This window comes from Panthera onca, chromosome A1 (assembly GCF_046562875.1).
Source record: "Panthera onca isolate mPanOnc1 chromosome A1, mPanOnc1 haplotype 2, whole genome shotgun sequence".
Lineage (NCBI taxonomy): Eukaryota > Metazoa > Chordata > Mammalia > Carnivora > Felidae > Panthera > Panthera onca.
This window is the reverse complement of record NC_138339.1, coordinates 74,000,434-74,022,914: the sequence shown is the minus strand read 5'-3', so window position 1 is coordinate 74,022,914 and position 22,481 is coordinate 74,000,434. Positions and strand designations below refer to the sequence as shown.

The 22,481-nt window shown below is 35.5% G+C and overlaps 1 pseudogene; it reads left to right on the top strand.

Moving 5' to 3' along the window:
* Window positions 1–4,178: 4,178 nt before the first annotated feature.
* Window positions 4,179–22,481, top strand: part of LOC132680149 (small ribosomal subunit protein uS2 pseudogene) — a 30,467-nt pseudogene continuing 12,164 nt past the window's right edge.

Sequence of the window (22,481 nt, the reverse complement as noted above, 5' to 3'; positions counted from 1 at the left end):
AACTCATAGATCTGCCTACAATTTGCCAGTATGATGAAACAAATAACACTAGTCAAAGAAATCTTCAAAAAGAATTGATATGAACAATCCTTTGTGTTGAGGACTTATTTCAAGAAACAATTTTAACTAAAGATATCTCCCAACTTGAATTGGGGAAACCACCACACCACACGATGACTTTAAGCCCTGACACTTTGGCAGCTGTATTTTTGTGAAGGAAATTTTGTGGTACACAATAGGTTGCCTTAGCCATAAAGAGATAGGTTTTAAGAGTTTGTAAGTTAAATTAAATATATCCACAGGTTCGTGTTTATGGACAACATTTTTCTCTCTTAGGAGATCAAGCAAATACTGGTTTTTGAGATTCATGGTAATTATGTTCCGTCACTAATATTTTAGATTTCTAAATCCAAACTGTGACATATTTTGATGGCTGCTAATAATTGCAGCTGCCTTAAGATGGGGTTGCCCTAGAAATACTTTCTGTATCTGGAGAGCCATTTATTACTTGTTTGAATTGAGATGGCAGGGAAGTAGAACTAGTGCTGTTGAGATGGCAGCAAGGCTACAGTTAGTGACCAGGGGCTCCCTACGGAAAGACAACTTGAAAGTCGTGTTGCTCTGGTTTCAGGTGCCTACCAACCTGTCCATACATGACGTTGGCAGAAGTGTTAGATATTTTTCTCTGGCACTCTTTCCTACAGAATTGTCCTTTGCTTTCATTTGCAAGCTAATGGGATGTGTTTTCTGACATTGAGGCATCACTCACCACCCAGAGTCTCTGCTATCTTTTGAAATCCTTTCCCTAAAAGTTCAGGGAAACTCACTTGTCTTGAATTACATCTTCCCAGAGCTATTATTAGTGATCGAAGGTCGTATGTTCCAAGATTTAGAACATAAAACTTCTAAACTACAAACTACCTTAATGCTAAACTTGCTATCATACTCAAAATCTGTAATTTGCCATAACTCCATTTGGCAAGTATCCGCTGAATCATGAACAGCCAAAGATAGAACTTTCTGTTTGCTATAAATGTCAAGTACAGAATCTCTTCCACAAAGTCATGGTTAGAATTAAATAAGAAATTTATAGAATATTTCCATAACTTTATTGCATAACTCAAGAAAATGTCTGTAAGAAGGGAAATTGAGGCATGGCTAAAAAGATCCAAGACATGTAGGGCTACTTGAGATTATATTAAATGAGTGAATGAGTTGATACAATGTAAAAATATGATTCAAACTGTGCCTTGAACATAGAAATTTCCCTGTGAATGATAATTTTCATTGCTGTTATTATTTATTCCCATCATTAAATTGCCATAGCCTAAAATGCCCCCAAACAATTGTTGGACCTGTATTTTGTCTGCATTTTAATTCCCAAGTAAAAATTAGCCAATTATGAAGTTATTCACTTAACTTTCAGTAGGCTTGAACATTTTAGTCCAATCACAAGTAGAAAAAAATAAGATAAAAAGTTTGTTTGCAAAATTAAGCAGATGACACTTTGATTGGAATAATTTTGAAACACCTGAAAAACACTGATTGATTCTCAATGTAAATCATCTGCTGTAATCACCTAAGTAAGCAAACAGTTTGGGTCCCTAACCCTTCATTATATTATTAAATGTCCACAGCTCCATATAATTTTGTTCCATTATTTAATTACTTTTTGAGTATACAAGTCCTTAATTACGTGAAACAAAAATACTTCTGGAAATGTTACTACTGTTTTCTTGCTAAGCTATCTGTGACATTCAGTAGCACAATCAAAATGATGTAGATTGAAGAAAATCACTGTCACCTATTCCATTTGATAAACCTCGTTTCCTTTGACTTAGATTCCAAGAACTCTTTCCCCTCACTTTGTTGGCAAGTTTAAAAAGTTGGCACTTTAAAAAGTTTGCTAATTCCCTTCGCCCTTCCTGTATAACCTCTGTCTACATCAATAGTGGTGATGCAGGGACTGGTATTGAGAGAGTTCTGTAGGATTCCAGAGATTTTCAGGCACTGGTTGCCCACCTTGCATTCTGATAGTCAAACTTGAATCTTCAATTAGCAATGTATGCCAAAATGCAGTTTCAGCTTTAGTGTGGCCAGAGCAATACCAGAATCATATGAATAATTTCAAGATGTTATAAGATGTCCTATTGTCATTTTATTCACAATAATTTGGACAATTATGACAAAATAGAAACAGAAGAGAAAAACATAGATACAATTCCCTCTGCTTCATTACAAAATCAAGTCAAAGCACACTCTTAAAAAACTAGGCAGAAAGAACAACAAAGTACATTATTGTTCAGTATTAAATGCCTATGTTTTGCTAGACATGGCAAAACATCACTGCTATTTGGCAATGTTTATAAGAGTCAATGACCTGTGAAAAAAAATCATGTCCTTTTGAATTTTTTAAATAAAGGATTTTTGTCAGAACTCAACTTTCCATAATCAGGCAAGGAGGAATTTCTAGAAAATAGGAGACTTTGATTCACATTTAGAACTAGTAAGTTAATTTGATGGAAATTTAATGTGTGGTTGAAGTTTAAAGTAGGTATACTATTCTAGCCTCCTTTTCCTCACTATTACTTGGAGGAATTTAGATGTTGGGCCTATATTTGATTATTTAAGAATGTAAAATCAAAATGAAGGGGAACCATTTAGATTCAAATGCTATTATACTGAAGTCTTTAAACCAATAAATTTGGATAACTCCTTTCTTAGGAAGACAGAAATTTAGAGGAGCCCATAGCAATATAGTATTTTTTTTTATTCCAAGGGCTCCTAGGCTAGAGTCAGCAAAATGCTCTATGAATCTGTTAGGGTAGCCTCAGTTTTTTCTAAGGAACAAGTGTAATAGTTGTTATCTGAAATAATATTTACCTTCTTAATTGTTTCTTCATCTGTGTATGAGAGGATATTGCAAGATAATCTAATTTGGACATCTTCCTAATTGTGAAAAAATTAGAAATAAATAATAGAAATAGCATGAGTACTTGAGAGTAATGATAAGACTGCCAGGAATTTGCATTTAGGATCTTTACTTGGATATTAATGATAACCTACTGATACACTTGCTAATTCACTGAAGGATGATAGATGTTGTCATGTTCAAAGACAAATTCAAAGTGCTCTGAAAGGGAAAGAACAATATCGAAAACGGTCCTGGACAATAAGGTGTGTGATGAGCACCTAGTGCCTTATCCAAGGTTGACAAAAATGTAATTAAATTTTAGGAAATTTGACTATTTCCTTCAGGTCTTTTATCATTCACCTTGTATCCTAGGGAGATGATTTGAACACAGAGTGCAGGCTGAGTTAAAGAAAAACAATTTTCAGTTATGCCAGAAGGCAATTATTTAGTTTATGTACCATTATCCAGATCCTTTGATTATCCCCCTTCTTCTTCTGGCTTTCTTCACATGTTTGTTTTAGTTTTCATGAGTATCTCTACAAAATAGAAATAGGAAATACATAATGGAAGGAAAAATATACCAGGTTATTTCTCTCTGATGGTAGATTTGGAAGTAACAGTTCGTAAAAGGATTCATCAAAAGACCTATTCATTCCTTCCAGGGTTTCCTTAGAAAGTATATGTCAGATTTTTTTTTTCTCTTTTTCAACACAACACACACACACACACACACACACAGAGAGAGAGAGAGAGAGACAGAGACAGAGACAGAGACAGAGACAGAAAGTGGAAAGAGAAATTTGTTTATTCTTTCTGTTGTCCCTCTGCAGGCTTTTACTCTCTAAAACATGGACTTGTGCTGCCATTCCTGATTCTATTCCATCCTGCATATCCTGCCTTAACCAAGCTTCCTTAAGCATTGCACTTTAACTCTAGTCTTAGAGTGACTTGCAAACATCTACTCAATAAAATCCAAATCCTTTACATGACGTTTAATATCTTTCACATTCTACCAACACCTATCTTCTCCCTTCTCATTTTAAGTAATTCCCTGAAAATCTCTCAGATCGTCAGACCAGGGGCTCTTCACCATCTTAGGATCATAGTGAGTCATTTGCACTTTTCACCACAGTTTGTGTGTTCCATACCACACCAGGCTATGATGCTTTCCCTTCATCTCTCTAATTAGCCAAATACTTCCTGTCACTCAAGGACAAATGAAGGTCTCTCTCTCTCTTTGTGTTACTGGAAACCCAATTCCGAGATGAAGATCTGTGTGCAAAAGTTTCTTGAGGCTTGCTCTGAAGAAACCCACAATGACGATGATATAAGGGAAGCAGTACTGCACAAATTAAGGAGGTAATAACAATGGTTTTATCTGATCCCATGGGGAGCGTTGAAAAGAGTGGCCTTTTAGACATGTGTGGAATTGAGGCAAGGGTGCAACCTTTGTACTGACATAAATCACCAGATGCAGAATGAAGTGAAGGCAAGCAAGTTTTCAAGGCAGTAGCAGTAGGTGAGGTGTAGTTCCAGGAGAGGAACTCAGCTCTGGGCTGTCAGTGGCAAACATTCTTGGTTGCTGGGATAATGAGCGCCCTATTTCTGAAGGTAGACCTGAGCAGGGTTAACACTTTCCACTCTGGTTTTCCTTAATTTTTTTTTACCTTGACAGCTCTAGAAAATTACAATGAACTTAAACTTATTTTTGTATTTATTTCATATTTGTTAGACTAGTCTCATCCACAGAACCTCAGACTGCTGAGAAAACATCTTTCCTAGCCTCTAGTGACATCCTGAACTCAGGCACTCTTAATACTAGTATAGATGTTTTATATTTTCCACTCAAACTTCTAGCCTTGATACGTATTAATTTAACGGAATAGAATTATCAAAAGGGAATGTATTTATCAAGATATATAATGTTTCAGACTCATCTATACACTGTATTCTATCTGTATGAAATGTACTTTGTACTGAACAGAAATCTTGAATACAGGTCTTTAGTGGGGCTGGGATATATATAAAAATTTCAATGTAATACATGAAAATAAAGATGTTTGCCTCTGGCATAAAAATTTCCTACATTTTATTTGAAAGGTAAAAAAAAAAGTTAAAATTTTAATTTAAAAGAAAGGCAGAATGTGGGAAAATGGTTCCACTTACATAAATGGATTAGAAAAAAGCTTAGGGCCGAAAGCTGCCACCAGGAAGCAAAGCGCCTGAGGTTAGCTAGCCAGATATTTTAATGGGATCACGAGTAACTGGTTATATCACCTACAGGAAATTACTTTCTGTCTGGTGCCAACGTACCTTGATCACAAACACCACATGCCCCTCAGACCATTTGCTTCCTACACACACAAGTTAATGATTACAGTCTGATTGTTTTCTCCATGTTCATCTGTGTAAGATCTTATTTTCTTCACATTCATCATGTGGGTAATATCTTGTGAGCTCAATAAATACAGAGAAGAAACCCCTGTTCGGAGCTCTTGTCTCCACCTGGACATAGCCTCTCTTGTATTCAATTCTGTGTCTGGTCTCTTGCTGGACAAGAGAGAACTCCAGACTTCTAGTCTGTGACAGCAGAAAAGTGATGATGTTAAGTGGGAATAATGGCAATGTCCCTGCTATGAATTTCATCTATCATTTTTTCGTAGTAGTGAGTCTTCAAAGAGTACCATTTTGAAAATTGTAATGTTTCTACATTTAGTATTTAGATGGCTGGATTTAAATGACAACAATATTACTGTTATATAAACATGGGGGCTTTAAAGGGCTTCAGTTAGAAAAAGGGCAGAAAACTTTCAGGGGTGCCTGGGTGGCTCAGTCAAGTTAAGCATCTGACTTCAGCTCAGGTCATAATCTCACGGTTTGGTTCATGGCTAGGAGCTCCATATCGAACTCTGCGCTGACAGCTCAGAGCCTGGAGCCTGCTTCTGATTCTGTGTCTCCCTCTCTCTCTCTCTGCCCCTCCTCCACTTGCACTCTGTCTCTGTCTCAAAATAAATAAATAAATAAATAAATAAATAAATAAAACATTTAAAAAAAAGAAAAAGGGCAGAACAATTTTAAAATTGAAGTAATGTTTGAAAAATATAAAGAAAAAATGCTTTAACTCAAAAAATTGGGCATTTCATTATATTTTTCATGCAAACTAGTCAGATTCGTTGAGGTATTTTGGTTTTTATCTTACTTTACATGAAATAACAAGCAACTAAACTTTACCTTTGCTAGGTATTATTAAAATAAAAGTATTTGATACTCATTCAGAACAAAGGTTGAATCAATATTTTCACCTGTGCATCACTTTTATATATATAATCCACTGACAACTCATAAGTTTGACAGAGGGGAAAAAAACTATCAAAGATACTTTTAATGGTTTAAATCAACAAGGATAATTGAAAAAGAAAATAACTGTGTGTTTATATTATTTCTTATTAGCACAAGATAAGATACATTTTGTTTTGCATTTGAAAAGGCTATGAATCATCTTAAAGGATTTATATTGTTTAAAAAACATGCTTTATTTCAACCTTTCTAAAGCTGTTCTTTTAAGAATATTTATTTTTAAGTCTTGTTTTTTTTATGTGAAAAACTGATTCACTTTCAAACACCCTCTAAGATTTTGTTAGTCGTTAAAAATATTCAGCTACGAGATAGCCATTCAAGGCAATGTCACAAATGTCTGAGTTATTTTCAATGAAGTCTCAATTATATGTCTTCATTTTTCTTTCCCTTTGATATGAGCAACCAGCAAAGAAGAAAATCATTTCTATGATGGACAAAAGACATTTCATATTGACTTCTGGGTTTCCCAGAGAATGAAGAGCATAATGAAAAATAAAAAGGAGTGAATAAAGAATGTAATGCTTTGTAATCTTGAAATCTATTCTTGAAGAATCTGTAACTGAAATCCACTTCTAAATGACACCATACAACATCATATCTAATTCTTCACCAGAAAGACAGCTTTTCTTTTCACAAAAGTTTTATCAATTATATATTTCAAAACTGCCAGGCAGATGAGAGTTTAGTTGATCTAAACCATCTTAAGTCCTTGCAGGTCAATGGGGCCATTGATTCAGTTCTTTGGACATATCGTGAATGTGTTATGAATTGCTGGGTTTCTGTCACATAAGGAGAAAAGGTCTCAGACAAGACATTTTTGAAGGAGTAACTAGTTTGGTGGATTTATTTTATTTTTTGTTTTGTTTTGTTTTGTTTTTGTGCATCTAAGAAAGATATAAAGGTCTGCTTAGTTTAATCCTACTCTCATTTCTTTTTAGTAACAGTCTTCTTTTAAGTCATATCTTCAATTCAATAATTTAGGTAAACAATAAGTTCAAGAAAAAAAAATTGATCCCTCAAAGTAGGCCTTCATCTGCAGGGACTAAATGACAATTTACAGCATATTTCAATAGTGCATGATTTTTTCACAAATTTCATTAGCACACCATTGATTGCTCATTTTTCAGCTCTCAAAACAATTTAACATAGTCTCTTTCATGCAGAGGATAACATATTCATATTATTTGATTTTTGATGAAACCAAATGACCCTTTAAATTTGCAATAGAGTTCTTTAATTTTGTATGAGTTTCTTTACTGCTGTTCATTTAATTTTCTGTTTCCATTAACCACCTGCAAGCATTTGACTCTATGACAATTATTCAGCTGTGCTACATCATGACTGACATATTTTATAAGTGAAAAAATAAAGAAGAAAAGAAAATGGAGGAGGGTTAGAGATCACAAGAGAAAGGAGGAGAAAGCCATCGAACACAAATGTCATGGTTTGGAATCATGTATTTTCCATTCAGCTGAAACATCTGAGTGGTAATTATTGGTCCAACTGTAAATCTAGCCTAATTGCATTTTGTCTTCATTTCTGATAAGCACTTCACGATGATGATGATTACTCCTGCTAAATGCATTCGTTCCATGAATGTTTTCCCACACTGATGGCCAGGGGGCCTTGCAGATAAAAAGACTGCAGACAAAATAGCTCAATTCTGCTACAACTCAATCAGTATTGATTTCTTTTTCCAAGTGACAGAGGGACCCACTATCTATGCCTTTCATTTCTCTGTCTACCCACCACATACAGGGGTTTGGTCAGTACATATGAGAATGTACTTTAATTAACTGACATAACTGAGAGTCCAATCCTGGGCAATTAGCACTGATTAACTGTGTCACTTGTCTGACAAATAAAGAACATTACATCTTGCCCGTTTCCTTAAAGGCCTCAATTGAAAAGAACCCCACTGTTTGATTTAATTTTTCTTTGTACCATGGAAACCTTTTGCCATGTTGATTTAAATGTAATTTTTGCCTCTTTATACTTATGCTTTTTTTCTTTCCTATTATTGAATACCCAGTGAGCCTTTTCAATGATGGCACAGGGACAGGCTGTTAGCATCTTTTCATAAATCTCTGTATTTCATAGTAGGGCAATTAAGCTAAACATTTGGATTTCTGCTACACATTTAAATGTGCAAGTGGGAGCAAATGGCTATGGAATTGAAGTCCATTATATGGCTTCATCATTGCAGTGCAGCTTTTCAAACTCAACAAGGGTTCTGACAAAGAAATTCTAGAAAAATTGTAGTTCTGGAGTCTTTCTGAGAAAATTTCAATAACTTAGCATCAAGTAAAAGCTACAGACTGAAAATCACACTTGGCTATTCATTTGGCTGATTTAGACATTTCATCTTCTTCTTAAACATTTTGAGCAGCACTTGAACCCATCTTTGACAATGGGACAAGAGAGAAAGACTGTTATCAAGCTTCTGGAACACAGGCTCTGAACGATTCTTATTTTAACTCAGGGCTGAACACCTGCAGATGGGGATAAAAGTCAGAGATGTAAAAAGCTAATGTATAAAAGTATGAAGACTGCAGTTTGTGGAAAAAAAGGCTTAAATTAAATGGATCTGGTTCTTAAAATCTGGTACAATGCTTGGAATATTCAGAAATAAATAAATCCTCCTGGAATAGAACTTTTACAAAGAATATTCTCAGTAGATGGTTACTTGCTTGCCCAATATCCACTCTTTCTTCTTGTGACAGCCCTGGCTCTTATTTGCAGTTCTATCCTTCCCCTAATCCCAGTCTATGTGGCCTGAAACAGGCTTCACTCTAGCAATAAGTAAGGGGCCTATGAACCAAGCCTACACCCATCCTTGGGTAACAATTCCTGGCCACATAATTCAATTAGGGTGAGCACATAATCCAAGCTACTCTGATCAGACTGACTCTCCAGGCTTTTCAGATCACTTCAGAAAAGATCTCCTTTCCACTGGACTTTAACAAGGAGCTGTCTATTGTATCCACATATCTTGCCAATATGCACGGCCACAGAATGAAGTTAACCCATTGAAGAATGTAGAAAGATAGCACAAGCCAGTGCCATCACTGGGGTTTGTGCTTATGAGTCAGTATATTCCATTGTTGTAAGCCAGTTTGCATTGATTTTTCTGTCACCAAAATAGTTAATTATAAAAGCTAAATCTATTTGAATGAGAGCAGTATTAAAGCAAATAGGGGTAAGAAAATGCTCCAACTTTAGCTGGGAGCAAGCACAACTTATCTTCCACTCCCCCCTTAAATTTTATTCATTCAGTGTAAATTTCCCTGACCCAGATGAAAATTCTAGCAGGATGGTGATTTTACTGCATATTATATCAACCGTCCAAAAATCCCCTTTAATTTCAGTGATTCAGAAATAAGATTGTTTAGTCCCATAGACGAATACAAACTCTAAGTTGCCTCTGTATTCAGTCATTTTACCAGCCTCAGAATGGAAGCCTATAAAAGGAAGAACATGATCCTTTTTAATATTCTCCATCTTGTTTTTTCTCCTTGTTTACTGTGGCTTCAGAATTGGGTGATTCAGAGCAATGAAGCTTAGGATGCTCTTTGAGGAAGTCAAGGAGGGGAAACCAATTTATTTGGTGGCTAGTGATAGGATAGATATAGACAAGATGGAGAGTCATTTGAATTGGGAAAGAAAAGTGGCTCCGGAATGAGATAGATGGTTAGCATCTCTGCTTGGCTTCCATTGGCTGTGACCTCAGAGTAAGTTGCTAAGCTTTAGCCTTTGCATTTAGGGTTAAAATCTTTTAGGTGTTCTATAAGAAATGCAAGATACTGCACAGCAGGCTTACCCATTGCAATCATTTAATAAGTTGTTAAAGTTATTTGGGAAGATTTATTAGCAGGGGGTCGGGAATAGTCCATCATACCCTTTTCTAGTCATACAGAGTGACAGCATATGAAGAATGGTTACTTTGCTTGAAGTGTTATGATTTCCCACAATGTAAAAACAGATAAAAATCCATGTTATAGAATTATTCTAATTATCTATCCTTACTGATAAACATTTTGAATCAGGAGTTAACTATTTCTGAGAAGGGAAAACATTAGCATCAACTAAGAGTCTTAAGTCTAAGTCCTCTGTGAGCAGATAGCAATCTAGGCATCCCTGGGAGCACATTGGAGAATGCTTTGTGAATAGTTGGTACATTCATGACTGTTGGCCAAATAACCTTTACAAGCAAATGTGATGAATATTAAAGATAACAATATATTTTGCTTTTTACTAAAAATACTACTTATTTTGTGTGTCATTACAAAACACAGCAAACTAAAACTTACCTCAGCAATTAATTTCTTCCTCAAATAGCTATACTTGTACATGATTACATATTTCTGCAACTCTATGTATTGGATCAATATGCTCTATAAGTTTTGCAGCCACATGCATCATAAGGCATTTATGGTTTTAATTCTGAGTGTTAATTTAAGGTTCCACAATTAAACATACTTTAATCAGTGAAATATGAATAGTTTGGGCCTGCTTGAGAGTAAAAACTAGAACTTAATTCTTTCAAATTATACCTATGTCTAAATGAAGAAAATATAGTCCCTGAGGAATATATGGGGTATTTGTGTGTGAAATATATTCTTGACAAAAAATATATAATTTTTTTTTTGGAAAAATGTGATTTGACTTGAATTAAGCAATATGTGATTATAATAAAAATAGATAAAGCTTATGTTGGTTCTCTTGGTAGGAACTAGAATTTACTCTGAGGTTAAGAGTCACTTTCTATGACTATGTAACAAGTTACCAAAAACTAAACCACGTAAAACAACATACATGTATGGTCTCACAGTTTCCATGTGTCAGGGATCTGGGCATGTCTTCATTGGATTCTCCTCTCAGGGTCTCTCACAAGGAAGAAATCAAAATGGTTTCCATGTTGTGTTCCTTTCTGCTGCTTGAGGCCCTCTTCCAAAGCCTATGGTTTTTAGTAGAGTTCAGTTCCTTGCGGCCATATGATTAAGGTCCCATTTTCCTTCTTTTTTTTTCTTTTTTAATGTTTATTTATTTTTGAGAGAAAGAAAGACAGAGTGCCAGCAGGAGAGGGGCAGAGAGAGATGGAGACACAGAATCCGAAACAGGCTCCAGGCTCTGAGATGTAAGTACAGAGGGAACTTGAACTCACAAGCTGTGAGATGAAGACCTGAACCAAAGTCAGACACTCAACTGACTGAGCCACCCAAGTCCCCCTTAGGTCCCCTTTTCTTGCTAGCTGTTGGAGACTAACACTAGGTTCAGTTCTTTGCCCTTTGCTCTGCCTTGACACTTTGACTTTTTGGTTCATGTTTTCAAAGCAGCCAGCGGGAGAACATATCTGACCTCCATGAAGGCTCTAGTCTTTCTTTTACCTGATTAGATCAAGTCCTCTTATGGTAACCTCCCCTTTAATTAAGTCAAACACAACTGATTAAGGGATTTAATTACATCTGAAAATATTTTGTCATGTAAAATACCTAGCTTTATATCACATCATATTCAGGAGTTCTTCCAATAGTCAGAGGGAGAGTTTGTAGAGACATGTATACTGGTGCATTTGAACCTTCAGGGTCATCTAGCATTCTCCTTACCACAGAATCTAATTGAGGAATATATCTTTAAGTGAGACTAACTTTTTCTTTCCAAATATAATCTACTAGGTAATGATTAAAAAGAATTCTTTGAATCCAACTATCTAAATACATTCATGGACAATCATGGTTCTTTTTGTCTCCCTTTAATATATTCTATACTCTATAATGGGAAATTATACATATATATGTGCATTTTGCTTCAGGACTATCATTACTAAGATTTAGTCATTGTTTATTAATTTGCCTAAAGAACAATCTTTATGCAGGCTTAGTCAATTATTTTTAGGATTGGCTTTGATTCCATCTAAAATTCTTAGAAAAACATTGGCTGTGACTCTGTGAAGCTATAGTTTTCTTTCCTTTAACTGTAATTATTGTTTTGCTTTAATCAGTGTCATCCATGTATTCTATTTATGAAAATTGAGGTTTAATGTCTTCTGATAGAATAAGCTAATTTTATCCTGACATCTGTGACTGTGATGTGATGTCTGCTTAACATCATTACACCTCCAGTGACATTAGTAGCTTACTTATCCCCAATATCATACAAAGTTAACTGTATAGGATCAAAAACTCAGGAATGAAGCTGAAAGCTCACATTTAAAATGTTCAATTTTCCTGATTTTGAGAGTTTGCAATCACTCCACTTCAAAGTGATAGGACCTGAGGTTACAGATAACCCTTCATCTTTCACCTCTGGGATGTTAGAAAGCATTAAAGGTGGGGGAAAACAAGAAGGTACAACATTGACTTAAAGCCGGAGGGTTTGGGGATGAAACATTTATTTTCCTTGTCTGCTGTCAAAATCCACAAAAGTGTACTATGTAGAAAATTATTTGTTTTCAGTGTTAGTCAGGTACTGCTTCAAGTGTAGCAGTCTAGGGGTGTGTGTGTGTGTGTGTGTGTGTGTGTGTGTGTGTGTTGAATGACTTTGCAAAGAACTGGAATTTATACAGTTTTAAGTACTTTTGCTCAATACACATATTTGGGACTACTTGAGTAAGTTGTATTTAACATCTTTCTCTTTGTCAATTTATTGACTGCCAAATAGGAAGTCAATACACATGAAATAATGCTTAAAAGTGTACTGCCCATTCTGGGAAATATTATTTCAGAATATAGGTGTTTATTTTACTCAAATAATTTTTTTTTATTTTTGAAATACAGTATATACACTTTTTTAATAGTTGCAAATCATGCATATGGACCAAGTGGTCATCAACTCAGACATCTAGGATGCTGTAGGCTCAGCACAGCCTCCAAGCCACTTGCTCAGATTCCATCAGGGTGATTACATAGCCCTCCATGTGGGGCCTTTTATGTTGCAGTTGATGCAGCAGCTGATATGTCCATGAGCCCTATGCACACCTGCATGCATGATCCCTGTGTGCCTGCCCGACCTAGCACCTGGTGACTCTTACCAGCCTGATGGGCTGCAGAGACCACTGTCCATGAGAGTGGCTTGGTAGCTGTCAGAATGCTACTCAACTAATTCTTTTTTTTTTTTTTTTTTTTTTTTTTAATTTTTTTTTTCAATGGTTTTTATTTATTTTTGGGACAGAGAGAGACAGAGCATGAACGGGGGAGGGGCAGAGAGAGAGGGAGACACAGAATCGGAATCAGGCTCCAGGCTCTGAGCCATCAGCCCAGAGCCTGACGCGGGGCTCGAACTCACGGACCGCGAGATCGTGACCTGGCTGAGTCGGACGCTTAACCGACTGTGCCACCCAGGCGCCCCTCTACTCAACTAATTCTTAAGCAAAGTTTTGAAAGCTGGTGCAGAGTTGCTTTTCAGAATTGATGTTCAAAATATAAAATATATTCTCCTTTTTATTCTTCATTTGACCTTTAGAATTAAAATTGATTGTGAAATCAGCTACAGGTAAAAGGATAAACAGGATTTGAGGTTATATATGAAAACTGTTAAAAGTACAACTTGTTTTATCCTTCCTTGTGGAAAAAGCTTGATCATTTCATTCTCTATTGGTAAACATCCTTTATCTATGATAAATCTCAGTTGTATGTTCCGGGATCCACAGTTCAAAGTCAACTGAGCAAACCTGCAGGTGCTACACATGAGGCTGAGCCTGACGGTGTGCTATTCAAGTAATCAAAATTGAGGACTGAAAAACCTACTATATGCTAACTACTAGTTTTAAAAATAAGAATTGTTATGTTGTATTAGAGAGTCTTTCAATATTTTTATTTTTTTTATTTTCTGGGTTTTTTTTTAATGTTTATTTATTTTGAGAGAGTGTGAGTAGGGAGGGGCAGAGAGAGAAGGAGAGAGAAAATCCCAAGCAGGCTCCCTCCTCAGTGCAGAGCCTGATGTGGGGCTGGATCTCACAACCATGAGATCATAACCTGAGCTGAAATCAAGAGTTAGACACTTAACCCACTGGACCACCCATGTGCCCCTTAATCTTTTTAGAATGTAATCTCTGTGAGTGGCTTAAAGGGGTGGTAAAAATAGGGTAGTAACTGATGTCCTCCACAGGCTCAGCAAAATCTATAAAGATACTAATAGATCTTAGTAAATATATTATGGTTGAGGTATTTGTAAATTTTCCTTGGCCTTCTAAAGATAAATGGTATGTTGTTTATATCTGGAACAACAGATTACTTTTTGTCCAACTATTAGCTAAAGTATTATTTTTTTCAATTGCAAGCTAAAGGATTTTTTCCTTACGCTTATGGTAATTTTATCTTTTTTAGATGTCAAAAATTTCACATTGGTACAATTATTTGGGGTAACATATTTTGTTTACTCTCCCCTTACCCACAAAGATTTTAATTTAATTTTTTTATTTAAAAAAAAAATTACATCCAAATTAGTTAGCATATAGTGAAACAATGATTTCAGGAGTAGATTCCTTAATGCCCCTTACCCATTTAGCCCATCCCCCTCCCACAACCCCTCCAGTAACCCTCAGTTTGTTCTCCATATATATGAGTCTTTTCTGTTTTGTCCCCCTCCCTGTTTTTATATTATTTTTGTTTCCCTTCCCTTATGTTCATCTGTTTTGTCTCTTAAAGTCCTCATATGAGTGAAGTCATATGATTTTTGTCTTTCTCTGACTGACTAATTTCACTTAGCATAATACCCTCCAGTTCCATCCATGTAGTTGCAAATGGTAAGATTTCATTCTTTTTGACTGCTGATTAATACTCCATTGTGTATATATATATATATATATATATATATATATATATATATACCACATCTTCTTTATCCATTCATCCATCAGTGGACATTTGGGGTATTCCCATACTTTGGCTATTGTTGGTAGTGCTGCTATAAACATGGGGGTGCATGTGTCCCTTCGAAACAGCACACCTGTATCCCATGGATAAATGCCTAGTAGTGCAATTGCTGGGTCATAGGGTAGTTCTATTTTTAGTTTTTTGAGGAACCTCCATACTGTTTTCCAGAGTGGCTGCACCAGCTTTCATTGTAAAAGAAAATGTAATTACATACAAATTCAGGATAATGTAATGGGGATTAAGTACACATCCTATAGAGGAGTTTTGAGTTTGAATATTGCTCTTGCTCCTTACTTGGTATAATTTTGAACAACTACCCAGATGAATCTATTAACTATAATGAGATTGCACATAAAGCATTTATTATAATGCCTGCTTCAGGGTTAAGTGTCAGTAAATATTAGCTATTTATATCATTATATTATCATGATGAGCATCTTATAAAGTCAAAATGATAGTGTTTCTGAGAAGAAAGATAGATACACAATCGCTTGGCTTTACATGACTGCTGTATTAAATTTTGTTCGTAAAATTTATAAGGATATTTAGGACCTGAAAAAACTTGTCAAAGTGCTAAATATATAATAAAAGTCAGGTTGTGAAGTTTCATCAGCAATATTGAACACATAGTTTTGAGATTTTGTATTCATTGAAGTCATTTTAACTTCAGATTTCCTAATGAATTTATTTTTTTCCAGATGTGAAACCATTGCTATCCTTTTAAAAATCAAAACCTGTATTACAAACATATTTAAAAAATAAAGATGAAGGGTTCTGATATTTTAAAACTAGTTTGCATTTGTGTGTTTGTATGTATACATGTGTATGTGTGTGCATATATGTGTGAGTGTATGCACATACATATTCCCAATATATGCATATATAAGCTTAACATATTTACTACCAGTCTTTAATGATTTGCTTTAAAAATTTAATTTTTAATCTGATTCTTTTCTTTTTGATATATTTTATTCTTAATAGAAGGAGTTATTTTTACCATTTAAAGTGTTAATTTGAAGAATCATTTTCACTAGAATCTTGTTTTTAGTGTTTTCTAGTATTCAAACATAGGATTATAAAATTTCTGATGTTTCTTATTATATAACCTTACTCTCCAGTAAGTCATTGTATGTAGTAAGGAATGTAGCTACTATAAATATGTTATTCTGCTCTACCATGCACTTTCTTGCCCTTGATTAAAGCATATTTTTCCTTATAATTCCCCATGTTTCAGAATGTCGTTCTTTCTTTATATATTAAAATATCAATTAGAGTTCTGTAAATGAAAAAAAAGTCTTCAGAACCATAGAGTGTTTAATGTATGGGGAATAAGTTTCTAGAGGTATCATGAATATTATACATTTTAAACGTTTACTGGGTGATGTTTTCTATCAAACAACTCATCACAAACAACTACAATCTTAGCCTCTTCGTTTCTTTATTTTTGTATTTGTGTTCCCTCTTCTAATGGTACAGCCAGTGTCTCCGTTCTTCTTTACATCATTTCTTGCCTTGTGTTTCTGTACCTTGTAACTATGTCCCCACAGAAGATTCTTCTCTTTAAAGTGTAAGCCTAATCATACCATTTTCATATATAAAAAGCTTCAATAAGCCTAGAACTCCAAAGAGGTAGAATATATGTACTTCTTCCTGTTCCACCCTCCCAGTGGGAAATTGATCATCTAAACATAAATGTTACAAAAATAATACTCTGAAAGGTAGCAAGAATGCAAACAAGCTTGGGCCCTCAGGGCTCAATGAAAGGTGAATTTCCCCGGTTTTCTTTTTGCTTTATATATACAGACAAAGCCTGGAGAGGCTGGCAACCTGGAAACACCAACAGATACAGACCAAAAAAGGCCTTAAAAAACTTACTCCCTTAAGACAACAGACCAGAAAAGGGACAGCTGGCAAGACAGCAATCTTTTAAACAATGACCATACTACTCCACAGGAAAGAAAAACCACAGAAAAAATGCTGTCAAATCTCTACCACTGACAGCTGTCTAGACTTCAGTTGCACCAGCTTGTAATCAGGAGACCTAATTCCACACCAACCCCTGCTGATGAGGTGTCAAACAAGACACGATATTGAGTAGGTACCTTCATCACTGTCCTGCGGTACTGAGCCACAACCTACCCACCCCTATCAGTGACCATACAGAAAGCCTGAATTTCCACTCCTACCCAGAGATGAAGCTCCCTTTCCATCTATGTTGAGATGGCATCAGAGGGACCTAGGGGAGAGTCAGGACTTTGATCATTTCCTATTATAAGGAAAGCACTCCCACAGACCCAAGTAGGAATCACCTTCTCAGCCAATGTGCTGTAAATGAAGACCTTATTGGGTAGCCATTACTCCCACTCATGCCCTGAGAAAGCAGGAAAACCTCCCCACTAGGTATCAACAGAAGCTGAGTGGGAAAGCTAGACTTACAATCCCATTTGGAAGTAAATAATTGGTGTCGCCTCCTTTTCTCTGTTGCAAAAAATCAGGAAAAGCTCAAGGTGAATAAAAAAAAGGCGGCATATGCCAAAATTGAAATGGCACAGATTATAGAATTATCTGACAAGGATTTTAACTCATAATGATAAAATGCTTCAAGAAGCAATTACAAAACATTTGAAACAAACAAATGATTGAAAAGTCTCAGCAAAAGCTTTGAAGACCCTAATGGAAAATTTTTTAGACTATTTTTTAAAGCAGTTTTAGTTTTACAGAAAAATTGAGAGGAAAATACAGAGATTTCCTACATACCCTGGCCCCAACACGTGCATTGCCTCCTTCATTGTCAACATCTTCCGCTAGAGTGGTACATTTGTTATAACTGATAAACCTACATTAACACATCATAATCATCCAAAGTTTACATTAGGGTCCACTCTTGGGGTTTTCTCTTCTGTAGATTTGCAAAAATGTATAATGTCATGTATCCATCATCATAGTATCATACAAGGTATTTTTGATGCCCTAAAAATTGTTACACCTATTGATTGCCACCCCACTAATAGTTTCTGATTTCCAATTTTGCCTTTTCTAGCGTGCCATATTGTTAAAATCACCACAATATGTAGTCCTTTCAGATTGGCTTGTTTCACTTTGTAATATGCATTTAAGTTTCTCTTATGTCTTTTCCTGTCTTGATAGCTCATCTCTTTTTAGCATTGAATAATATTCCATTGTCTGGAGGTACCACAGTTTATGTATCCATTCACCTACTGAAGGACATCTTCAGTGATTCCAAGTTTTGGCATTATATATAACACTGCTATATATCTTAGTGCAGGTTTTGGATGGACATTAGCTTTGAACTCCTTTGATAAACACCAAGGAATATAATTGCTGGATCATATGGTAAGAGTATGGCTAGTTTTGTAAGAAACCACCAAGCCATCTTCCAAAGTGCCAAAGTGCCATATCTATGCCATTTCCATTCCCACTGATAATGAAGGAGAGTTCCTATTACTCTACATCTTTACCACATTCTTGTTACCATTTGGAGTTGTGAGTGTTCTGGATTTTGCCCATTCTAATAAGTAGCATTTCAATGTTGTTTTAATTTGCATTTGCCTATTGACAAAATGATATTGAGCATCTTTTAATATGTTAATTTGCCATCTATATGTCCTCTTTGGTAATGTGTCTGTTCTGGCTTTTGGGCATTTATAAAAATTTTTTTTTAGTTTATTTCTTTATTTTTGAGAGAAAGGCAGAGACAGTGAGTGGGGTAAGGGGAGAGAGAGAGAGGAAGAGAGAGAATCCCAAGCAAGCCCTGCACTGTCAGCACAGAGCCTGATGTGGGCTTGAACTCACAAACTGTGAGATCATGACCTGACCTGAAACCAATAGTTGGACACTTAACCGACAGAGCCACCCAGGCACCCAGTGTTCTGGCTTTTGGAAATACATATTTTTTAAATTTTTTTAACGTTTATTTATTTTTAAGACAGAGAGAGACAGAGCATGAACAGGGGAGGGGCAGAGAGAGAGGGAGACACAGAATCCGAAACGGGCTCCAGGCTCTGAGCTGTCAGCACAGAGCCCGACTCGGGGCTCGAACTCACTGACCGTGAGATCATGACCTGAGCCGAAGTCGGATGCTTAACCGACTGAGCCACCCAGGCACCCCAGCTTTTGGAAATATTTTTAAATTGGTTTGTTTGTTTTCTTATTCTTTGTATATTTTGGATGGCAGGATTTTCTTTTTTTTTTTTTATTGTATATGTCTTTTGCAAATATTTTCTCCCAGTCTGTAGCTTATCTTTTCATTCTCTGTCAGGGTCTTTTGCAGAGCAAAAGTGGGTTTTCTTGTTTTATTTTGTTTTGTTTATTTGAGAGAGAGAGAGGGAGAGAGAGAGAGAGAGAGAGAGAAACAGAGAGAGAGAGAGAGAAAGAGTGAGAGAGTAAGTAATGGGGAGAGGGGCAGAGGAAGAGGGAGAGAGAATCTTAAGCAGGCTCCAGGCTCAGCACAGAGCCCAACACAGGGCTCTATCCCAAGACCCTGGGATCATGACTTGAGCTACAACCAAGAGTCTGACGCTCAACCGACTGAGTCACCCAGATGCCCCAGAAGTTTGTAATTTTAATTAAGTCCAGCTTATCAATTATTTTTTTTTCATGGGTTGCATCTTTGGTATCTAAAATATCATCATGATACCCAAACTCTTCCAGTTTCTTTAATCTACATAAGCCTATTAGGATTGTCTATTTCTTCTCCTATGAGTTGTGGCAGCTTTTGTCTTTCAAGGAGTTGATAATTCATTTCATCTAGGTTCTCAAATTTGTGGATATAGAATTGTTCATAACATGCCTGTATTATACTTTTAATGTTCATTGGATTTGTAGTGATGTCTCCTCTTTCATTTCTAATGTTAGTAGTTTGTGTCCTTTCTTTCTCTCTTTTTTTTTTTCTTAGTTTCCTGGCTAAGGCTTATTGCTTTTATTGATTTTTTTTAAACAGCTTTTGGTTTCATTAATTTCTGCATATTTTTCCTGTTTTCTAGTTTATTTTCTATTCTAATTCTTATTTTTTTCTTCCGTTTTCTGGGATTTAGTTTGCTCTTCTTTTTCCAGTCCTTTAGAAAAATATTTTTAGATCTAAAAACTTAGATTATTAATTTTAGATTTTTTTTTCTAATATGTGTTCAATACTATAAACCTCTCTCTACACACTGCTTTTGCTTTATCCCCGAAATTTTGGTAAATTGTGTTTCCACTTTAATTTAGTTCAAAATATTTCTTAATTTCTTTTGAGTTTATCCTTTGGCTCATGTATTATTTAGGAGTGTAATGTTTTATGTCCAAATATTCTTCAAGGGGATGGAGCGTAAGTCCTTACACTGTAAGTGAGCTCTGCATAGTCACTTCCCTCCAAAGAGTACAGTATGAGAAAAGCAAAACAAGATTGACTTTACAGTGAAGAATCCTGACAAATACTACCTTAGCCAAATGAGCAAAATTAATAGCAACAGTGATGAGTAATGTTGATATTATATACCCTAGATATGGATGTGTGAAAATGCCCTCCTCTGTGTTCTTCCCCCAAAAAGCCCATAACCACAACCTTATCAAAAGAAGAATATTAGATAAATTCCAATTAAGGGCTGTTCTATAAATTATCTGACTAGTATTGAGGGTTGCTAGAGGGGTGTTATATATGGGCCTGGGCTAAATGGGTAATGGGTACTAAGGGGGGCACTTGTTGCGATGAGCACTGGTGTTATAGGTAAGTGATGATCACTAAATTCCATCCCTGAAATTATTATTGTACTATATGTTAACTAACTTGGATTTAAATAAAATTTAAAAATTAAAAAAGGTTTGATACCGTATTTCTATTTTCTCAGAGGGTTTCTAGTTCTCTGTTCCTATTTTAATATATTTTCTTTCATGGAATAAATATCTATTCTTACCTCTCTGAAAAAAATTTTCAAGATTATTGAAAACAAAGGAAGTCTAATAAACTTTTACAGAAGGAGAAACCTAATGAAGATTACGTGAAGATTAATGTAATGTTCCCTGGGTGGGATTCTGGAACAGAAAAAAGAACATTAGGTATAAAGTAAGGAAATCTGGAAATATTATGAACTTTTGTTGATAATGTTTCAACATTTATTAATTGTGACAAACATATCGTAGTAATGTAAGATGTTAATAATAGGAAAATCTGGGCTTGATGGATATGGCACTTGTGGGTACATGTGGGGCATGCTACTATTTTAACTTTTCTGTAAATCTAAAACTATTCTGGAATAAAGCTTTTATTAAAAATAAAAATAAGTCTTGTCACCACAGAATCCAGAGCTTAAAAGTGCAAGATGCTAGAAACAGAAAGAGATAGTTATAAAGGTAAAGACTTATATTTCACTTCAATAGGAGGGGGGCATATACAGAAATGATACAAGTGTTTTGGACAAAATTAAAGACAGCCTGATACACAGGCACTCTTACAGCTTTAAGGAAATAAGTTGTAACTCTCATCTGCAGAATTGACCTAAAAGGACAGAGAATAGACCACATGTGATAATTTCAGCAATATAAAATAGATTCCTGCCTGATTGACTCATAATTTGCTGCAGATTCATGGTGGGTTATATTATCTAAGTGGTAAACATGCTGAATTATGATTACTCATGAGTTGTAATCAATCACGAAAAAGTTTGCTAAAAAGTAGTTTTACCTTTAGAAAACTAGTTACCCAGTAATCCTGGTGATAACTGTATATGTGAGCAGGACATCTGAAAACTTTTTGTAGACGTTTTCCAGATTGATAGGCTTAAATATGGGGCTTGTATGAGAAGGCAAATAACTTTGTAAATTAAATAAAAGGCAGCAAGTGAGATGTAAATCCTAAGGTTAGTTGAAAACAGGGTCAGACTTTCTTACACCATACACAAAAATAAACTCAAAAAGGATGAAAGACTTAAACATAAGACAGGAAGCCATCAAAATCCTAGAGGAGAAAACAGGCAACAACCTCTTTGACCTCAGCCACAGCAACTTCTTATTTGATATGTCTCTGGAGACAAGGGAAACAAAAGCAAAAAATGAACTATTCAGACCTCATCAAGATAAACAGCTTCTGCACAGTGAAGGAAACAATCAGCAAAACTAAGAGGCATCCAACAGAATGGAGAAGATATTTGTAAATGACTTATCGGATAAAAGGTTAGTATCAAAAAGCTATAACGAATTTATCAAACTCAACAACCAAAACACAAATAACCCAGTAAAGAAATGGGCAAAAAACATGAATAACCACTTTTCCAAAGAAGACATCCAGATGCCTAGCAGACACATGAAAAAATGCTTAACATCACTCATCATCAGGGAAATCC